The 23,344-nt window shown below is 41.6% G+C and overlaps 1 long non-coding RNA gene across 1 annotated transcript in view; it reads left to right on the top strand.

The window, feature by feature from the left end:
• Positions 1 to 16,635: 16,635 nt before the first annotated feature.
• Positions 16,636 to 23,344, top strand: part of LOC125636092 (uncharacterized) — a 31,544-nt gene continuing 24,835 nt past the window's right edge. The window contains exons 1-3 of the long non-coding RNA XR_007356466.2: positions 16,636 to 16,724; positions 19,839 to 19,981; positions 20,767 to 20,900. This is a non-coding gene — a long non-coding RNA (uncharacterized LOC125636092). The remainder of the gene's footprint in view (positions 16,725 to 19,838; positions 19,982 to 20,766; positions 20,901 to 23,344) is intronic.

The raw sequence follows: 23,344 nt of genomic DNA, 5'->3' as shown, positions 1-23,344 counted from the left end.
TTTTCCTTTATGGGCCAACATCTCCCACATTACACCCTGATCTCCCTTCCGTTTCATCATGGAAGACATAGTCTGGGCAGGTAGCTTGGCCCATAGAGGAGAACAGGGACATGAAATACAACTTCTATGAGGCACAATTCAATGTCGAACTAAGCAGAAATGAAATTTTTGATTTGGTTTAACAAACTAAAGTGAAATGTTGTAACTCTTCTGGATTGAGTTTTTTTGGAACTTTCTGTTCTGTGAAGAACAATATTTCATAATTTTCATCCTGATTCAGGATGAAAACAAATGTCAAAATAACCATTCCATTCTCCCAGGATTGGAAATCCCAATTTTTGACCAACTCTACTTAATATTCATCTTTAGACAGTTTAATCAAATTTAAGGGTTATTTTGTTATTCATTATTTCTTAGACCTGGACCATGTGCTCTACGCTGGTGTGAAGAGCTTACAAACTAACTTTTAGGATACATGAGATGGGAAGCCCTGGTTATAGTAAAGGAGGAAATAACTTGGTTTGTGTGCTTTTGTTTTTTCTTCTGATGGGATGTAATACAAATGATGTGAGTCTTCAGGGTGGACCTAAATGAGAAGAGGAAGTCATCAAATTGCAGAACACAGATTCTGGGGGCAGCAGTTACTGGTGTGCCTCATAATAACCAGTTGAGTTCCTGAGCAGAAACATGACATTTGGGCAGGCAGAAGTCATTTACTTTGAAGCTGATATTTTTAAAATCCTTACAATAAACATTATTACTGGTACGGACTAAGTGGGGTGGGGGGAACCCTCAGTTTTGGGGGATATGGATTAGGATTAGACTGGGGGCTACTGTGTAAATGCTGCTTGCTTCCAGTTATCACAATCGTTGCTCTACTATACATGAAAAAACAAACAAACAAAAAAAACAAAAAAACCACAATTCCCTGCCCCACCTCACCCAAACAAACAAACAAAACACCCAACAGTTCTAGTGCTGTCCTGGAAGTAGTAGTCTCCAGCCCTGGAAGGTGACACAGCACTTTGAGAGAAGGACATTTTTTCCCTTCTTCTGGAAAGTATTGATTTAATTCTCTCATTGCCAGCAACTGTGTAATCGCTGTAATGCTGAAAATCTCTTCTAGTGTAACCAAGTGCATCGCCAGCAATCATGGGCATATGCCACATTCACCAGTGTAGAAAAAGTGATCGTGAGTGTACAGTAGTTCTGACTTCCTAATGTTTTCATTCCAAGATGTCAGCTAGGTAATTAGGTGTTTATTAATTACTTCTGAGTTAATTAAGCTGTTATAGTGACATCAAATTAATAAGGGGCTATAAGGGGCCAAGGTAGAGAATAAGCATGATTCAGTAGTTAAGGTGCTAGCCTGGGACTTGGGAGACCTGGATTCAGTTCCCTGCACTGCTACTGGTTTCCTGGGTGACTTAAATATCTTTGCTTCAGTTCTCTGCCTATAAAATGGGGATAATAGCAGTGCACTAACTCCCAGGGCTGGTTTTGTAAGGATGAAAACTTTAAAGATTGTGAGGCACTCAGATACGATGGTGACAGAGTCACCTTTCAGAGATATGCTCACCATGAATAAAAGTTAGTTATTGAGGAGGGTTTAGAGTCTCTAAGCCTATTTAATTAATATATTTCTTTCCCCTTTGCAGGCAGGTTGTGTGCAAGAAACGACCTGACTCGTTTCCAGCTGCCATCCTGCACTGATAAGTATTCAGATCTTCAGGGATTTAAGGCCTGATCCAAAGCCCACTGAAGTCAGTGGAAAGGTTCCTATTGACTTTGAATGGGTTCGTTCGGGCCCTTTACTTGGTCCAGTTTTACTCTTGTCCCCACTTTATATCCTTTCAAGTGAAAACAATACATTTACTTCTGTTGAAAACTCTTTTGTCTGTCAGTAGTTACCATGAAGAACAGTGCATCTTGATAGTCACACAAATATAGTCACTACATTTATCTGTACACAGAGATAACATCAATATTTTCCAAGAGTAACCTACCACAAAATGGTGTTTGAGATGCTACAGTTTGTTTTCATACTTGGCTAAAGAAAAAACTATGGTACTTCAAAGGCCACTGTAAGAACATAAGAATGACCATAATGTATCAGGCTAATGGTCTGTCTAGCCCAGGATCTTATCTTCTAGCAGTGGCCAGCACCAGATGCTTCAGAGGGCATGAACAGAACAGGGCAAGTGATCCATCCCTTGTCGTCCAGTCTAAGCTTCTATATAGATTCATAGATAACTGTTGGAAAACACAGACATTTTAATATATGTTCTGAATGGAAATCTTTCTAGGATGGGTATTACTTTCAAGTAAATCAGTTTTTCCTTCTGAACTAACAATCTGAAGGGGAGATGAAGCTAGACGTCCAGAAAATATTCTGTTCCTGGAATAATTTATCAAGCGTCAGGGTGGATTCTCCACCACTGACAATTTTTGAATCAAGATTAGATGCTTTTCTAAAAGATATATGCTCTAGGAATTATTTTGGGGAAGTTCTATGGCCAGTGTTCCACAGGAGATCAGAGTAGATGGTCATAGTGATCCCTTCTGACCTTTGAATCTATGAATCGATGAAAATATCATTAATCTTTTGAAGTTAGTCATAAGCCAATATTTCATTCTTATATGTAATGATATGAACTGTCCCTGGATTATAATAAACCAATTCAGTCTGTACTAGTCACACTGAGGTCTTGGAATATACCTTGTTATACATTCCTGATTTAGTGTTTCACTTCCACCCATTCCAAATACAGCCAGTCAATCTTATCATAAAAATCTAAAGAATTTAGCAAGCCAAATGCTATTCTTCCTACTTGATCTTTTGAAATTTCAGTTGTCTTTCCAAAAGAGATCACTTATAAGCAAAATTTTTTACTGTCGATTACTTAGTCAGTTTGACTGAAAATACATCTATGGTAGTGTCCAAGGAATGATGCAGCAGCTATTAGGTAAGTGTTACAATATTTCTAAAACTGATAAAAATAATACACTCAATAAATAACAGGAAATAAATTCCAATCTAGTTGCTCTCAACATAGTATGATATCGCTTCCATTTGCACCTTGCTAATTATCTCTAATGTTCAAACAAGCCATTTTTTCAATTGTTCAAAGTCTATTTCAGTTCTAACACTTTCAGTCATTTCACCATCTAATCAGGTCTCTGATAATTCCTAAGTACTCGTTTCCTTGGAAATAAAATAACTTGCAGGTGGTGCTACTCGTAGTAGCTTGGAGTGATGTAATATCCATCTGCTTGTTAAGAGATACAGCATGAAGTGTTTGTTTTGATGAGAACAAGAGTAGTGCTCTTGGTAAAACATACTCAAAATGTACATTGTATTAAAGTTGGATTGGCACATCACTTGACTGTACCTTTTGGAACTACCTTGTTTTCAGTAGACTTGTACAAAACATGTCTATACAGTATATGACTACCCATAATACTGTTGCCCCTTGTCTTAGTGTTTGGCTAGTAGTTGGGGTCTTGAGGGGTTGTTTCCATTAGAGTAAACAGATGAGAGACAGGTATTTATTTTGTGCAATCTTTTATTTACAAAGAATGTACACAAAATCCTGTTTCTCTGAACAGTGTAGAAACAAACAAGAGAAGGTTTCCTTGCTCACAAACCTAAGCCTACTTTTCAGCCAGCCCCTGTTCTCAAAAGAAGTTCTCTCTTGACTTCATCCAAGAGCTACATTCACCATGCGTCTCTGGATTTCTGGTAGCTTTCCCTTGGTTTTCTGGTTCTGTTTGCTTCTGACGCACACAGCTCCACCAAATGGTGCCCCAACCTTGAAGTTTCCAATCAGTCCTAGGAAAAACCCCTTTCCCCCTGAATTAGTTCGCCATGTAGTTCAGTGCTTTGGGTGGTGGCTTCTATTTCTTCAGCTTTCTCTAAAGAAAGGACTTCTAATTGCTCCCTCATTTCCCTGAATTAAAGGTAGATAGCACACCCATAAGCTTCAGCATGGTCTATGATTTCCCAAAGATCAAAGACATGGAGGGTGTGGCTTGTGTACAAAAGAAAAGTGCTATTAACATTTTGAAAATTGACTTTAATGAAGTTTGAGGTGGCTAGAGTGCTTGTATACAGGTAGTGCAGCCTTTCAAATATCCACTGTTTGTGTTAGTTCCCTGGATTTCTCTTCACAATAGACTGTTTACTTTTGTGTATTAGAGGATTCAGAAATGTTCAGACAGGGACATCGTGTACAGGCTAATCCAGTAAATGTGTTTTCATGAATTTTGTATTTGCTTTTCTGTTACGTTTTCAAAGAAGCTTTGAGTACTTTTTAATTTAATTTACATTGTTTTTCATTGTTCATAATACTCTCTAACTTTGAAATCATACCATTTTTTTAACCTCTTTTGACTTTTCTATTATTTGGCAAATGCTGTTTCCAGTATTTTTAGTAGGGCTGAAATTAAAAATTTTCATTCTATTCCCCTTCTCTCTCATTTTGCACTAGTATCCTTGCTGATGTCAACACTGCTCTATAAGTTGTCTGTTAGCCCAATGCTTTTGCCTAGAAAACAAGAAATGGTCAGATAGCCCAGAACCATTTTGATGGGTCCTCCAAAAACTGTTGTTGATATTTATCATGTGTTAATTTCTGGAACTAAATTCTGCCCACAGGTAAACAGAGCTTCCATGGAAGCCAGAGAGTTGTGTATGCTTATGACAGGGCAGAATCTGGTTTTGTATAAAGTGTGGTGTTTCTGAATATTTAGAATTGAGAAGATATTTGTAAACAGATAATTTTAAAATGTCAATTTTTGAGCCTAAATTTGTCAGTGGCTTAATTTGATTGTACTGTGGTTTAAATGTCTGGCTCCATACAATAATAAAGCTTCTCTGGCATCTTGGATCTGCAGATTTCAACAAACTGTTCATACATTAATGAGCTAATGTGTAGAATGCAGGCACAGAAAGCTTATGGCTTAAATTTTCCAAAATGGTCACTAATTATGGGTGTTCAATTTGAGACCCGCAGGACCTGATTTTTAGAGGTAGTGAGCACTGACATTTCCCACTAAGTCCATTGGGAGCCATAGGTGCTCACCATCTCTGAACATCAGGCCCAAACATTAAGTTGTGAACCCAAAAATGTGTAGACATTTTGGAAAATTAAACTAAAAAACTTTCTCTATACTCTTCAGAATTAAACTGCAGAACAGTGGGGTTTTTTTTTTTCATCCTATACAGTCTTTAGTTCCCCTTAAAGACAGATGATCTGCTGTGTTTATAGGGAAGAGGAAGGTGTCTTGGAAAGGCCAGAGGTCTAAGAGGACCACCCAAGCTGGTGCTGTGGGGGTGCCTGGTTGGGGCCCCAAGTAGCAAGGCAGCTTGGAGCTTTCCCTGGTCCTGTGGCCCTGTGAACTATGACAGCATGACACAGTCTACACAATTTCATTTAAACATAAGCTTTTAGATCTTAAAGTATCCAAATCCAAGAAACCTGTTTTTTTCCCCTATGCTGTTCCATTAGATCTATCTTAATTTGTATTTTGTTGCGCAGCACTATTAATTAGCTTGCTAAAACCCTATAACACTTTTTGAACCCTCTACCCAGACCAAGCCTCATTTTCAATTGCAGGGCAGTGGTGGTGGAGGTGATGAGGCAGGGGAATCTGTATTGCTCTAGTAGCCTCTCTGCTTTGATAGAAGTGAATCCCAACCAAATGTTCTGGGGCCAGCGACTCGTTCCCCACATTTGAAAATCTTTGTAAAAGACAATTCTCCAAATAAACAGGGGATCTGGGAGCTGCCAGGTTCCCACTTGCCAGAGAAATTGTTCTGGGTTCTAGTGAATGTTATGGTATTTTCTTTCTTTTATAATAGCCACCAATGTCCCATCCATTTCCTGCAGAACTAAGAATTGCAATAAAATATAGGCAGAAAAATAAAACTCACTAACCTTAATTAAAAGTTAGACTTCAGATACGGAGAGAGGGGTCTCTAAATGTATCTGAAATGCTACAGGGGCCTGCTGTTTCAGATCATTGGGTCTAAAATATTAGTTAGTTCCTGTTATAAATGTAGGGAAATACTGCCCCATATATATTAGGATGGTAAATGTTAGCTTTTTATTGGTGATGTTTGTATTATGTTAGCAATCAAAGTAATGTTTACATTTGTTTTTCATCTGATATTTTCTCTCCTTCGTGAGATTTCTGAATTCTGAAAATGGAGAAAATGTGTCTATTGGCAGTGAAGAGTCTGCTCAGATGTGTAGTAGTCTACAGTCTGTGGCTGTTACAGTCACAAACTAGTTTCATGGACAAGCTATCATAAACCTATCATGAGAGGAGGCTACATCAAGTTGTTATGGTAATTAAATTGTACAGTAACTGGTAGGATTAAATAGTTGATTTTCTCCTGTATGGAGCTTCACAAAGCATGTTTTCAACATACAAAGAAGAAAACCATTTCAGAAGAAAATTAATGAGGAAATAGCCCTGCAGAATGTTTATGTAAATTGGCTGTTGTCCTTTCAAGAGAGGCTTTGCCACTTGTAAATGATGGGTCCTACCCCCTTTTAAGAAGGGATGAATATATTATCCCACTGCAACTCAATGTTTGTTTTGACTGGATATGCTTTCTCAGTTCTATACTTTTACTTTCTTTTCACTGTTCTTTTCATCTCTCTAAACTTTTTGCATTATGATCTTTTTATTGTTGGTTTCCTTATTTTTGTTTGGTGGAGGTTTGTGTCCAAGGTAATTTTTCTGCAAGTGTATTTTTTATTCTGATATCTCTTTGATGGTGAGTGATCTTTTTTCTGAGATAAATGTGGAATATTTATTCAGATCTGTTTATTTCTGGGTTAGCTATCTTTTTCTGTGTGCTCATTTTCTGTATTGTACTATTGACTCTGTCTCATGTACATATACAGTAGTTGATGATTGGCATCCCCTTATATTATGTATTACATCTATTGTACTTTGAGACCTATTTTTACATTCATTTTTGTGGGAGACATGGCATCATTTTCCTCATTCATTAATATATCCTAGCATTGTCCATGTTGACTGTGCTTCTTTAATTTCTTTAAGGTTTTTTTCTTTCCAGTAGTCATTTTGGTACCATTAGTTTCATGCAACTTATTTCACTTAATTTTGCAAGGTAAATATGCTCATACAACATTGTATAGCACCGAGCACAATGGAGCGGTGGCCTCCTTCTTGAAATGTTACTGCAATTAAAAGGTTTAATAATATGTGGGTGCAGATACTATGTCTTAGTAAAGTGCAAGTTTTTAATGAGATTGTAAAACAATGGGTCAAATCCATCTTTCTGTCTGCACCTTTATCAACTCTGGGAGGCTGGCAGACAAGGTGCCACTTCATGTCTTGGCCCCAACTGAACACTGATGAATGCATAGCTGGAAAGCAGTCTGTCTCACTGTGCATTAGTAGTATTAAAATAGGTATTAGATTGATAAAAAACATGTTTAGTATTTAGACTTTATGAAATGATTGTGGGATGCTGAATATTTTAATCTCACTTAACATCTGTACCCCATATTATAAGGTTATATTAGGTGTTTGCATTGTAAACATCTGTAACTGTGTAACTCATCAAACAGGAAAGAAGAATGCATTAATATAAAGGCTGGCTTCCTACAGAAGGTGTTGGGTTCTGCACACAAAAAGGCCCATTGAAACCAGATGAGCCATTGTGAAACATCAAAGGACAAAGACTTCCTTGATTGCTCCCTCCCCACCCATGAAGAGGAGATGTGCACAGGAACTCATCCCATCATCTCGAATGCTAGGGGAAGGGAATACAAATCCCTGACCAGAAAAACTGCATCTTTATGCTGCTTGAATTCTGAGGGCAAGTCTATACTATAAAATTAAGTTGACCTAAGTTACATTGACATTAAATTGCTTTTGCATGTCCACACTACCCTCCTTGCATTGGTGGTACACATCCTCACTAGCACTGCTTGCATAAATGCAGAGAGCAGTACACTGTGGGTAGCTATCCCACTATGCAACTTGCCACCATCTAATGGAGGGTATTTTGGGAAGGGTTTGCAATGCCTCCTGGGGCCAAATGACTTGCACACGGGTGATAGGGAACGTGGCTTCAACATCCCATGATGCAGTTTTCTCCATCCTATAATTTTATCTGCATCTCCTAATGTTTCACACCTGTTTTCAAAAGCCCCACAAACTGGTGGGATTCCATTGCTTTGCAGGTATGGAATGATGAGTGGGGGCGGCAGAACTTCCGGATGAGCAAGGCTACATTCCTGGAAGGGTGTGAGGAGCTTGCCACAGCCCTCCAGTGCAGTGACACTGAAATCAGAGCACGGATAGTGGAGAAGCGAGTGGCGATCACTGTGTGGAAGCTTGCAATGGCCAGATTTATTCCTGACTGATTGGTAGCAATTTGGAGTTGGGAAATCCACTGTGGGGGTGAGGTAATGCTGTGAGGTAAGTTTTCAGGGCTATTAATCGCCTCCTGCTATGAAGGACTGTGACTCTGGGTAATGTGCAGGACATAGTGGATGGTTTTTCAGCAATGAGGTTCCTGAACTGCTGTGCGGCAATAGATGGCATGCACATCCCTATTTTGGCACCAGACCACCTTGTCACAGAGTACATCAACAGAAAGGGCTACTTTTCTATAGTTGCAAGCACTGGTGAATCACCAGGGACATTTTATTGACATCAACTTGAGACAGTGAGGGAAGGTGCATGACACGCATCTTTATGAACACAGGCCTGGTCAGAAATCTGCAAGCAGGGACTTTCTTTCCAGACTAAAGGGCTACCACTGGGGATGTTGAAATGACTACAGTGATCCTGAGAGACCCAGCCTACCCCTTACTCCCATGGCTCATGAAACCGTATACCAGCCATCTCGACAATAGCAAGGAGCACTTCAACTACAGGCTTAGCAGGTGCAGAATGAGAGTAGAATGTACTTTTGGCCATTTGAATGGCCATGGGTGCTGTCTACTCATGAGATTAGACCTCAGTGGAAGAAAAAATCCCAATGGGTATAGGTACCTGGTGTGTGCTTCATAATATCTGTGAAGCAAAGGTAGAAAAGTTTCTGCTGGGGTGGAGGTGGAATGGCTGCCTGCTGATTTTGAGCAGCCAGATATGAGGGCGATAAGAAGAGTTCGATGAGGAGCTATACAGTTCAGGGAGGCTTTGAAAGACCTGTTTAATAGTGAGCCACAGTAATGTGTGTTGCTGGAGTGAGCTCTGCCTGGCATTGGGTTTTTTTTTTTTTTTTTTTGCACCCCTGTATGGACCGATTAATGAGTGCTCTGTGTGTGGTAATACAACATTGCAAATGCACCTATTGCTATTATCTAGCAATGATGTCAGCCTCAGCCAGCATATGCTGTGAACTAATAGGTGAATTAAGTTTCCATACATAGACTTTTATTCCAAACCCATGCAACCAGACACATTTATAACCGAACAAAATGTTATAAATGAAGGGGAAAGAATAGTCATTTTCATTTCACAAACACATGCACCACCCGTCTCTCTCTCAGGTCAGTGTATGTGCGGCTGTGATTGTCTGTACTCTCCCGCAGGGTGGAGTGGTAGGGGTGGTGCAGTGGCCCTGCATGCCACGTGGAACGTGGGGGCACATAGGGAGGCCCCAGAATGCAGTTCTCTATGGACGGAAGAGGAAGGAAAGCACGGGTCTGTTGAATGTGAAGGTCAACAAAAGTCTCCAGAATGTCTGTTTGCCACTTGAAGTGATAGCATCTCCTGTCTCTCTCCTTTTCCTGTGCTTTTCTCCCCTCTGCTCTATCCCTGCCCATTCTGTCTGCAAGGGTGATCCTCCAAACCTGTGCTTGGTATCCAAAGCACCAGAGGCTTGCAAGATCTCTTGGAACATGTCATCCCGCATCATCTTCATTCTCTTCCTTTTCTGGCTGAGCCATTCTGCTGGTGTGGGTGCAGAGACCCTCAATGCCACATTTACAGCTGCAAAAGTTACAATGCACAGAGATATTATTGTGAATGATTCACAAGATAAATGGGAACTTGGTATACTGAACTCACTCCTCTTGATCCACACAAGTTACAAGCACTACATTCTTTCTTCTTCTTGGGATTCACAGAGCACTGTGGCAGTCCCAGCCTGGGGGTGAGAGGTGAATTGGGACAATGGTAGGGGGAGGTAGTTTATGGGCATGAGCATATGCAGATAGGGCAATTGAACTGAATACTGGTACCGTTTTCCACTGGCAGTGGTGATTTTAGCTGATATCTGACTCCTGAGGGTAACAGCTCCTGCATGTGTCCGGTTGCAGGCCAGGTCCCTTGTTACCCAGAGTTCTTTCAATCCAAAGCTCTTGGTAACTTTATTCTGTGTGAGGTGGTGTCAGGAAGTAAATCAATGGAGACACGTCTGTCCAACCAATAGATGACTGGCACAAACAGGACAACTCAAGAGTGCTTTCGCTTAAAACTATACTTTACTTAATCTCAAGCATTTACACACATCCGCAACAGGTTAGTAAAACACCCCCAACCCTCAATAATTACTGAAGTTGGGTGTGGCTCTCGAGTGGCACAGTGGCAGTCTTTCAATGGCCAATTTTCTATCTGCCAGTGGCGACCCCAAGATGTGTCTAGAGGGAGAGTCCCCGAAGAATCCAACTACCCCAAATTTTCTTCCTTTATTTATTCATTAGTATTGCAATAACACATCACTCAAAGCAATTTCAAAGGTTAAACAATGGGTTTCCTTCTGATCATCAATTAGTCAGATGTGTTTTTTTCAGAGTTTGCATGCCTTGAGGCCCTGACAGACACATCCCTAAGGGCACATATGAATAATCTTCCTGTTTTTCTAAAATGCATACCTCAGCAATTTCAACAGAGATCTCATCAGGAAGGACCTGGGGTCAAGCTGCTCTTTTTGTGGTCACCTCCCTTCCTGACTCAGTCATACTAAAGCTGCTGCATAGGCTCACTTGTGGCCTGCTGGCTTGGTTACTTTTAGCTATAAGCGGTAGTGGTTTGAGCACTTCACTGGTTTGCCAAGATCTCCCGTACACCCTATGTTGCTAGCCTGTGTGCTGCAATGGTTACTCCTGGGGGAATTCTGTGCTACTGTGCATGTGCAGAATTTATGTCCGCCACAGATTTCTTTGTTTCCGCACAGAAAATGACTTTCTGATGGGGAAGCAAATGGAAGCCATAAGAGTAATATATTCAGGTAATATATTCAGTAATATATCCCCAGTAATATATTCAGGTGTCCAGGGCAGCTGGCAGAGAGGTAAATCACTGTGTGGCAGGGGGCTGGACTGGGGAAGACCCAGATGGTGACTCCTACCCTGTGCTGGGCTCAGCTGCTAGTCCCAACTGGGCTGGAGAGGACAGGACTTCCTCTTCTGCTGCATGGCATCCGGGGCCATGTCAGACCCACCCCCAGATTTCTCCCCCAGCTGTAGGAAGCTCTGCAAACTCTGCACTTCCTGCACCCATTGCTCCTCAGCTGCAGGGGGAGGGATTATTGTATGGGGAGCTGCTCCCCCATCCGCCCAACCCCCATGCATCCAGACCCTCTCATACCCAGACCCTCAGCCCCCCACACCCAGAACCTCACTGACAAGCCCCACTCCCCCTGCACCTGTACCATCCCAATAAGCCACCTGTGCCCGGATCCCCACCCTAATGAGCCCCAAACCAGCTGCACCTGGATCCCCACCCCACTGAGCCCCACTCCCCCAGCATCTGGCTGAGGGAGCTCTATTCCCCCCACACCCAGATGCCCCGCCACTGAACACCAGCCACCTTCACCTGGACCCCCATGCAGAGTTCCATTACTGTTGCACCCAGAACCCCCCAACAAGCCCTTGTGCATCCAGATCCCCCCACATCCGGATCTCCCACTGAGCTGTCCATACCCAGATTGCCCCACACAGAACTCTCTCAATCCCCATCTGGATCCACCCACACTAAGCCTCTCCACACTTGGATCCTGCTTTGCTGAGCCAGCCTGCCCGCACTTGGTGCACCTGGCACAAAGGGGCAGGGCCCTGGGGTGTGTCTGGGGCAGGCCCAGTCCTTGCACTTTGTTAGGGTTGCGTGCAGCCTCACCGTTGAGTCCATGTCCCAGGGAGGGAGCTGCACGGTGATCTCCCACCTCTGTGCAGCCAGTGGCCTGTGCTCCCCAGTGCCATGCTGGAGCCTCCACATTTATTTGACAAATAAAATTTGCAGAATTTTAAAATATTGTGTGCAAAATTTTTAATTTTTTTGGCGCAGAATGCCCTCAGGAGTAAATGATGCCTGCTGAACTAATCACAGTGGAAGAAACAAGGCAGCCGTCTCCAGAAACCTTCAGCGGAGGAGTGCAGAGTACCTCAAAGAAGGTTTCCTCAAGATCTCTATGGAGGATTTTATGGGACTGTGTGTGACTCCATGTTAAGGCTGTTCTAGTGTCTGAGGTGTTCACCCTTGATGCTGGGTTGATGAAATTTAAGTATAGAACTGACAGCCAGTTTGGGGTTTGTGCCCTGCTCCTTGGCAGTGTGTCCCGAGGTTGGTACTCATGCTCCTGAGTCACTCCAGACAGCTTGACAACCTCAACTGAGTTATACGGGGGCATATTCATTTTTGTCATACATATTTTTAAATGACATGACCAGAATCCTCGTCAAGCAGATGTGTTGTTAGTGGAGTCCCTCAGGGATCAATTCTTGGTCCTGCGCTATTTATCATTTTTCTCCATGATTTGGAAGAAAACATAAAATCATAACTGTTAAAATTTGCCTTTGTCACAGAAATTGGGGGAGTGATAAATAAAGAGGATGACAGGTCACTGATTCAGAGCAAGCTGGATCGCTTTGTGAGCTCTGCAGAAGGAAACAATATGCATTTTATGGGTGCATGTATACATAAAAGAATGTAGGCCATACTTACATGATGGGGCAGGGTGCAGGGGAAGCTGTGACTGAAAATTTTTTGCAGGTCATGCTGGATAATCAGCTGAATTGTGGCTAAAAGGACCGATGTGATCCTTGGATGAATAAACGGGAATCTCAAAGAGTAGAGGTTATTTTACCTCTGTATTTGGTACTGGTTTAGCCACTGCTGGAATATTGTCTGGTTCTAGTGCCCACAATCCAAGAAGGATGTTGACAAATTGGGTAGGGTTTCGAGAAGAGCCATGAGAATGATTAAAGGATTAGAAAACACTCTTTACAGAGAGACTCAAGGAGATCAATCCATTTAGATTAACAAAAAGAACGTTAAGGGGTGTCTTGACTACAGTATATAAGTACCTACATGGGGAACAAATATTTAATAATGGGCTTTTCAATTTAGCAGAGACAGGTATAACATGATCCAATGGATAGAAACTGAAGCTGGACAAATTCAGACTGGAAATAAGGCACAAATTTTTAACCGTGAGGGTAATTAACCACTGGAACAATTTACCAAGGATCATGGCAAATTTGGATGCTTTTACTAGGAATTATTTTGAGGAAGTTCTATGGCCTGTTTTATTCAGAAGGTCAGACTACATTATCACAGTTGTCCCTTTTGGCCTTGTAATCTATGAATCTGCGTATATATTTAATTTATATATTTAGAGCAGCCTACTTGAATTGCTACACAGGTGAGAAGTAGGATGAGTTACACTGCTTGTGCTGTCTATCAGCGAACAGCTTTCTTGTAGCCTGCTTCTTTTCTTTGGAGTTATAAATTGTAGATCTATAAAATATCATCTAAAGGCAGAAGATATTAAAGGCAAATTCAGTGTCTTGGAAAAATAAAAGGGCCCCATTATTCTGACACTTATTCTCATGCTTATTATTTCCTTTAATGAACTCTCCCCCCCCATGCTTATCATTTTAAACACGTACAGCTTGAAACCATAGACTTGCTGATTAGAGAACATAAACTCGAATATATACGTCTCTGCCAAGAAATAAGAAAAGGATAACAATGTAAATTGCAAGGTCACATCCTGATAGAAAACAGTCAGATATGCATGTCTCATGAGACTATAACACACAAATGAAACTTTACATTTTACAAAAGAAGTGAACCATTGCCACCAACACAGCTTTGACATGAACATGTGACTGGTGGTTATTCAGATGTCGCTATGATTAATTCAGTTTGTACTGCTGCAAATAATCTTAGCAGAGACCTGTGAGAACTAACGCATTTTGGTACTGTCTTTTTCACTGATAGCACAAAACCATATAGAGGAAAGCCATTTTCATGATATTAATAATGGGATTACAGAATCAGGTCACTTAAAAGAATGGAGCTGACTCAGCGATAGCAGCATTGGGCAGAAGTTAGAGATTAGTTCTTGAGCACACTACTAAATACAGATCTACTATTGGCTATTTCATTGCATTAAAGCATGTGATCTTTTATAAGAACTATTTTAAATGACAGTAGCTGACTTTATCTCCCCGCTCTTCCCCCATACCATGCAGGAATTGTTTGATAAGAGAGGCATTCTTGCTGTTATAATTATGCTGCTACAGTCACCTGTGAATGTTACTACCCTGTAGCGAGGATGTGCCTTTTTGCAGTATTAAATGAAGCTTCCCCCTGTGATGGTGTAATCTCCTGAAGGGCCATGACAGATTTAGGTGATCATGACTGCAGTATGTATTCTTCCCAGCCAAGAAATCTTGTGAAACTTACTCAATAGAGCGTGCCACCACCGTTTCTTTAAGGGATTCACTGTTCGACCACGGCTTGAGGTAGGAATGTACAGCTAATATTATAGCTCCTGTATTCTGGGGTCTTCCCGTCCCCTACTAGCTTTTATGATAGACACCTGACATTTTTTTTGGATGACAGGTCCAACGAGTTTACACACTTATGATACTTGCTCAAGTGCCTTTGGAAGAGAGAGAGGGAGAGGCACAAACACAAGCTCCCACTGATTTTTTTTTTAAGGTGCCTATTGCAGGCACAATGCATGGCAATTTTGTTCTCCTCTTAAATATACGAGGAAGCAGTGGAAACATTCAAATCAAACAGAAAAACTCAAAAGGAACTTCTTCTAATTGCTTTTTTTCACTTGGCATTCTCAGGGACAGGCATAAACATAAATAATATTTTTGTACTTCTGCAATGTACTCTTTCTGCATTAGTAATAATTTTGCTCATTTGGTGGAGAGAAGATTAAAATGAACAAGGAAAAATCCTGTTTTTTTCTTACGTGGGAGCAACATAATTAAAATGTTAGAAGTTAAACACATTTGGATTTGTTCCCTTATTATTTCTCTCTGAACTTCAAAGTTTTTGATCCAAACCTGCCTAAAAGTAAATCATTCAATACAAGGTAGACAAAACATCATTGTGTGAAAGTGGGTCTACCCACGCAGTTTTGAGTCTGAGCTACCGATGATCTGCAGTAAATGTGATGGGTTGGGAGAAAGCTAGAGTGACGGCAGTAGATAATGGACACACAGTTTGATCAGCATGACATGGAGAATAATTGTGAGGCCCGATAGCTGTGATGAAGACTTGAGAGAGTTGTCTCTTCTTCCATCCGAAGTCCAGATTTCTGGAACTGTTCCAGGTGGTAAATATCTGGTTAATATGGGCTGCCTATACTCAAATGCATCAATGCTTTCTTGCTATGAGGAGCTGATCACTTACTAGGTGGATAAAATAGATCACATTCATGAATGTTTCCTTTGGCTCTATTGTAACAGAGCTATATCAGATGCCTGAATGAGCTCCACTTTGATATCTGTGGCATAGTCAGAGCAAACCGAGACCATTATTGGCTGAAAGACACTAGATTCACACAGACAAGCAGTTGTCCTGCCTAAAAACAATCTCGCCAATTGCCACCCAGAGTCTTTTTTTGGGAAAGATTGACCAAGGTTTTTGTTTTTGTGGTCAAGCTTCAAATGTCACTCAAAATCACCTGTGGGTTTGATACCATGGATCAAATCCTCAGCTGCGGCTAAGAAGTGCATGGTGCAGCTCAAGGGAGGAGGGGGTTAAAAAGGTGGCCTATGTGCTCTGATAGTCCTGGGCCAGCTGTGTGCCAGGTTTCCCATTGCAACTCAGAACAGCTTGAAGGTTGCTCTAAAGTTAGGCTGGCTGCCAGTGGCCTCAAGGGGTGGATACCGATGAGGATCAGGCAGGTATAAGGGAGCCATAGCTGCACTCCATTTTCTCTGCCGACACTTCCTATACTAGCAGAAGGCAGGAGGTAGAGTGGTATGGGAATTGCTATGCTACCCTATGGTGGATCCTCCCACACGGGGGGGGGGGGGGGGGGGGGCAATTGTTCTGACATGGGCTCTGGGGCTGTTTTGGGGCCATAGTACAGCACAAAGCATCTGTACTCCAGTGTATAGTCTGGGTAATATGTCCTGAAGATTATCCTAGATCCTGCCCCCCTTACTTATGATGAGTAGTATTTTGGTCTCAGCAAAGCCCCATTGAACTCCCCAAGAAGTCTCAATGATAGGTAAGGATACCAGAAAGTGGCCTTTAACTGTTCCTTCAATTTGATAATGAGCTGAGTGGATCTGAAGGCGTATTTCTGTTGGGGAGTCTCTTCCCCTTTTTAAACTTGACTAATCCCAGGCGTTTCAAATCTTTGCCACAGGTGTATGATCAGAACCTCTTACCCCAGACTCCTCACCTATGGAGTCTCCTGAGGAGCCGTTTTCTCCCTAATCCCAGTCAACATGCAGCCACTAGGAGAATTGGTAAGAAGACATACTATGGCAATGGGTGGCAGTATAGCTAGACAGATGTGTACTCAAGTGCCAGCAATATGCAGATGATACACAGTTCTACCTATCCTTTGCCACCTACAACTACCAGTATTGCCTGCAGCTTCATGCACTTTATGCATTGTGTGTGCCATTGGCAGAGGTGAGAAGGAACAGTCTTGGCCACTGCCCACTCAGATTTGGCCCCACTGGCTCTCCATCACGATGAGGGGGTGGTGAGGCCAAACTGAGTGAGTGGCATTGCAACATTTGTGCATAATGTTGCAAAGTCACTTAGTCAGTTGTGGCCTTGCTGTCTTCCCACCATGATAGAAGGGGCATACAGCCAAACTTGAGCAGGTGGTGGGGTAGAGAGCACTGCTCCTTCTTGCTGTTGCAGCCATGGGGCCAGCTCCTGTACCAGGCCTCCCCCACAGGGGCTTGCCTGCTCTCACCTCCCTCTCAGAAATGGGGGGTGACACTGCACCTGGGTAGGATGGACTGGAAGTTAGGGCCTGAACATGGCATGGACTCAACAAGCCAGGCACTGGGGCCAGTGGTAGCAGCAGGGATGGCTCCTCAGGGATTGACTGTGCGTACCCACTGGAAACATTTCTGGAGGTGCCTCTGCTACGGCCACCAAGATGGCCAGGTGCTTGGATGAGATCAGCTTATGGATGCAGAACAGCTGGTTGAACCTGAATCCAAGGAAGACTGAGGTGATGCTGGTGGGCAGAGAAAAGCACTTTGAGTCAAAGTGCAGTCTCCTTGGGTTAAAGGTACACACCTACAATTGGTCAGTTCAGTCTGTAGTTTGAGTGCTCCTGGATTCCTCACTGGTGTTGAGCTTTCTCAGAACAGCATCCACAAGTATCACCACCTACCATCTCTGTTTAGCTAAAAACCTCCATCCCATCCTGGCAGATGATGGCCTGGCCTCAGTTTGACAGATATGGGACCTTGGAAGCAAGGAAACTTTAAAAAACACTATTATATTGAGGTGTGCCAGATCACATATGCACCTGAATTAGTAATAAATGTTTGTATCTATAAATGTTACATGTATCTTAGTGAGTTAAGGATTGTGTGCTAACTCCATGGGGAAGAGTTACTCAGCTTCCCCAAGGAGTAAAACCTGTGGGGAATAATTACTGCAGACCCTAGGACTGGTAAACATCTCAAAGAAGTACAAGTCCCTGAGGTTCAAGGGGCCCAGGAGAAAAAAAAAAAAAGCAAGCTTATGGTATAAAGTGCCAGCCTGATCTGGCTGAATGTCCCTAATTTTGATACAAAAACTGACATAAGGTTGTAACAGAGAGGGAAAAATCCTGCTGGAAAGATTTGAAGGAGTGGGACCTGCCAGGGTCTCAAGGTGGAAGGTGGGCAACACCTGGTAAACTTAGCATGCACGTAGACTGTTTATTGGTTTATGATAAGATTGTGTCCTAAAATAAATTTACTGTGCTTTGTGAAAGCTGGCTAGTCACTGGTAACCCAATCATTGTCTCAGAGAAAGTGAATAGCAGGTCTGGACTAAGGGCAGACCTTCTGGGATAATCAGTGAATTGCAGGGAGACTTAAAGCCTAAATCCTTAGTCTATTTGGAAAAAGACGCATGTCCCCACCCACTGAGGGATGATAACTGGAGGCCTGAGACCTGAAGGGGCAATCTTTAGCAGACCACAGAAAGGGACAGAGAAGCAGTTAATTGTAATTATGACACTCCGCTATACATGCGTTTGTCACCTCCTATCTGGACTATAGCAATGCAATATATGTGGACATGAAACTATCAGCCCTTAGGAAATTCCAGCTAATTCAGAATGCAGCAATGTGTGTTTTCAGGGAGCATATCATATATTTCCTCCACCCTCTGCATTGGCTTCCCATAGAAAATCAAGTTCAAGGTTTTGATCCTTATCTTCGAGGTGCTTAATAGTCTAGGCCCAGAGTAGGTGGAGATGGAGACCGTGGTTGACATTTGTCTCCCTAGGCATAATGGAACCTTCCTACCACAAAGGTAAAGCTTATTTATGCAGGAGATAGAAATTTCCTGTGGTTGGTCTGAGTAATAAACTCCCACAGGAGCTAGGAACAATTACACTTTCTGTATCAAGTGCAAGACACACTTCTTTGAACTTGCCATGTTTAATATAAACACATAGCAGTGTGTACATATTTATGGGGAAACCCCCCCACCAAAACTGCATATAGGGTCCACAATTCAAGAAGGAGGTTGATAGGTTGAAGAGGGTTCAGAGAAGAGCCATGAGAATGATTACAGGATTGAAATGGTGATATACTCAAGGAGCTTTATTTTTTAGCTTAACAAAGAGAAAGTTAAAGTCTTGATGTGTCTATAAGTACCTACAATTTTATAATGAGCTCTTTCTTTGTCTGCTAGACTGTACAACAAGATCCATTGGTTGGAAGCTGAAGCTAGACAAGCTCAGACTGTAAATAAGCTGCAAATTTGTAACTGAGGGTAGTTCGCTGTTGGAACAGCTTACTGTATGGAGTGGATTCTCTATCACTGGCACTTTTAAAATTAAGATTGGATGTTTTTCTAAAAGACATGCCCGAGTTCAAATAGGAATTAATTCAGGGAAGTTCTGTGGCTTGTGTTATACAGGAAGCCACATCATGGAGGTTCCTCTGGATTTGTACGGTCTAGGAAGGCTGACAGAGAGAATGAACTACATGGGGCAAACATTAGTTATCTCACAATGCATTACTGGAAGGTGTTTGCATATGGTGACGAGAGCAGCATAAGAACTTATATAGAACACAGACTAGTAGAGCCTCATGGGGTAGGCAATGTAAGTTTAAGATCTGCATTATGAGCCACTTAATCTTTTTGTATAGCACCAGAGAATATGTGTATATTTAATAATAGTTCTTATCATTCATAGAGTGCTTTACATGTTCAGTGTACAAAAATGAAATAGTAAATCCTTAAAATATCCTTCTGAGGTAGGTAAATACTGTTGTCCTTATTTTACCCATGTGAAAAGTGAAGCACGGAGGAGAGGCAACTTGCCCAAGTCAGGTGGTTTGTGCTCGCCATTATTTTCAGTTATAAAACTGATAAAATCATTTCTTACACAGATTTGGAGCAGCTATTGAAGAGCGTTTCAAAGCAAAAGTAAATGTCTAAACAACACGTGTATCTAAGTAATTATGCAGCATGCTAATTAAACTACAAAACTATGGGTCTTTAGATGAACACTGACTTAACTCAAAAGAGCAAGGTAAGTGATACATCAAGAATATAATAATTGTTATCTATGTGATATCTTTTTATCTTTTGTCTAAGAATTTATACTTTGCTCGTCAGCACGGAAGTGAAAAAACTAGAGAGACAAGATGGTGGTGGTGTTGGGGGAGAGCAGCTGGAGACTGACCCTGAGGCCGTAACTGTCCTCATGACTGAGTTTTTGGCTATGCTTATGAATCTTTTCAACTGCAAGGTTTCTTTCCAATGCAAACTTTCGCATAGTCACGTTTTGATTCCCCGTCCCCCCCATATCGCAGCACTACAATATTTTCTTGTGTTATGTGGTTCTTGAAGACTACACAGAAGCTAGTGTATATCATATCAAATTTCAAATGATTGTACTGGATTCAGGTGCAATTCAAGGTGTCAACATAGATTTTTATAACGCCCTATATGGCTTGAGCTCTTAGGTACCTGAAAAATCACCCCTCTCCTTGCAACCGTGGTGAGTTAAGATAATCTGGAGGATGATTCTTTATTCTGAAAATTATGGGGAAGCAATGTGACCTAAGGCCTTTAGCGTGGGTCTTGTGGCCAAGAAATCCTTTATTCTAATCCCAGCTTTTCCACCAACTCTTTGTGTGGCTTTGGGTATGTAACCTCTTTCTCCCAATAATTAAAACAGTGAAAATGTTTACATACCTCTCTATGTCACAGGGGTGTCAAGGATATGCACAGCACTTTGAAAATGTGAAGTGTTGTGTTAGTTCTAAATGTGATGCCTATGTCTGTCTAATCTCTCGTGTGTTTTTTCTATAGCACTCACTTCATAACATTTCATCTCGGCAGAACCCGAATTGGAATTTTAGGACAAGACCTTATGACCCAATCCATTTCCTCAGACTTCTACCCAATATATTGATTATGGTGTTTACATATAGCATAACTCTGAGGTGAGTTCATTTACTGTACTCATATTGACATGTTACTGTGGTTGGATGAGAATTTTTGTATATCATGGAGGGACATTGTGATGAGTGTGTTAAATATAATAGACACATACATGTATACAAAACTCCAGGGATTTTTAAATCATTCTGGTTAGTTTAAAACTGGCTGCATGGCTACAATTAAATTTGTGCTTGTGACTTCCTTGGTGAGAAAAGCACTGGTTGCCCGGTATTGTGACATCCAGCGTAGACCTCTTTTACCAGGCATATGGGACGGACGGCTCCCCTGAGCGACCTTCTAGGGAGAGGAGCTGGCAAGTGATTCATAGATACTAAGGTCAGAAGGGACCATTATGATCATCTAGTCCAACCTCCTGCACAACACAGGCCACAGACTCTCACCCACCCACTCCTGCGAAAAACCTCTCACCTATGTCTGAGCTATTGAAGTCCTCAAATCGTGGTTTAAAGACTTCAAGGAGCAGAGAATCCTTCAGCAAGTGACCTGTGCCCCATGCTACAGAGGAAGGCGAAAAACCTCCAAGGTCTCTTCCAATCTGCCCTGGAGGAAAATTCCTTCCCGACCCCAAATATGGCGATCAGCTAAACCCTGAGCATATGGGCAAGATTCACCAGCCAGATACCCAGGAAAGAATTTTCTGCAGTAACTCAGATCCCACCCCATCTCACATCCCATCACAGGCCATTGGGCCTATTACCATGAATATTTAAAGATCAATTAATTACCAAAATCATGTTATCCCATCATACCATCTCCTCCATAAATTTACCGCGTTTAATCTTAAAGCCAGATCGGTCTTTTGCCCCCACTGCTTCCCTTGAAGGCTATTCCAAAACTTCACTCCTCTGATGGTTAGAAATCTTCATCTAATTTCAAGTCTAAACTTCCCAATGACCAGTTTATATCCATTTGTTCTTGTGTCCACATTAGTACTGAGCTTAAATAATTCCTCTCCCTCTCCGGTATTTATCCCTCTGATATATTTATAGAGAGCAATTATATCTCCCCTCAGTGTCTTTCATTTTTGGGAAGGTTGTTTTTGTGCATTGAAAATCTTGTAAGTATAAAGGACTTCAGTATATCAACATTTCTAAGCTGACACACACTCACACTCTCCATCGGTATTCCTAGGAGACCATATAGGAACCCCACATGCACTGAAATGCTAATTACGATACTAGTGGCAAACTCATGATCACTCGCTGCTGTGCCTGTTTGTTAAATGCTTTAGAGGGCAGCATGAGAAATATTGCGGCAGCATTGTCAGTACAGATATCAGCTAGAGAGCACTGTTGCATCAGGAGCTGCTAGTTCGGTCTCCACTGGGGGAGACTTTTAATGAGATGAATAGGGGGTTCTCCCTCTTCAATGCTTGGAATTGGGGAGGAGGATAGCTGTAAACAAAGAGTCAGGAAGAGGCGGTGAGAGTTGAGAAGGATAAAGGGGAATATCTTCCCTGGGTGGAGGCCAGCTCCATTCAATCTGATGACCATTATAACAGCAATAGTGGTAATACTAAATTACTGAATAAGCACGCCCAGTGGTACCTCTGTAGCTGCAATGAAAACTGCTTTCACAGTACCCCAGCCTAATAAGATTTAGAAGTTCATAGATTATTAAATTAGAAGGGATGATTGTGTATAACACAGGACACAGGATTTCACTGAATTAAATCCTGCTTGAACTAGAGCATAACTATTTTTTTTTAAATCTAATCTTGATTTTAAAATTTCCAGTGATGAAGAATCTAGCACAAACCTTGTTATGTTGTAGTTTGTTCTACCCAACTTGAGACAAATGAGCAAATGTTTTCATTCTAACTTAAGTCTTTTAAAATATTCTCTTTATTCAATCTTATTACCTTTGAGCAATACCTGAAAAATTCACTAGGGGGCACTTCAAGACTGATTAAGGAAAATATAAAACTTCGTGACAACTAATTCCACATCATTATGAGCTAGGTAAACAGTCTTGTACAAAACAGAATATAAAAAATACATAAGCAATTAAATGTGTATTTAGCAGGAACTGTGATTCAATTCCTGTTTCTCCCCCTCCCCAGCAACTGCACATCCTGAAACTGGACATGCAAGTGAAAATTACATTCTTGTTCTAAACAGATTGTACCATTGTCATCTTGTCCTGCTAAATAATTAGATTTTGCTTTTCAGCACATAGTCAAATACGTACCAGATGGCATTTTGGGGGTCATTCATACTCTTTGGCTTTACAGATATGTGTAAAAATGTTAAGTTTGCTTTTTTCCCAGCTTCTATGCAAGAGTCGTTAGCTTTTAAAATCACTCTTTTCTAAAATTTCCTCTGTGTTTTTCACTCAGAGTTCATCTGTCTTAAGTCCATAGCATCTTAGGTCTCTTCCAGGACAGTACTCTAGAGTGCACCCTGAACAGGATAAACTGTTGTTG

The sequence above is a fragment of the Caretta caretta genome, chromosome 4 (genome assembly GCF_965140235.1).
Source record: "Caretta caretta isolate rCarCar2 chromosome 4, rCarCar1.hap1, whole genome shotgun sequence".
Classification (NCBI taxonomy): domain Eukaryota; kingdom Metazoa; phylum Chordata; order Testudines; family Cheloniidae; genus Caretta; species Caretta caretta.
This window is presented reverse-complemented; position numbering and strand designations above follow the sequence as displayed.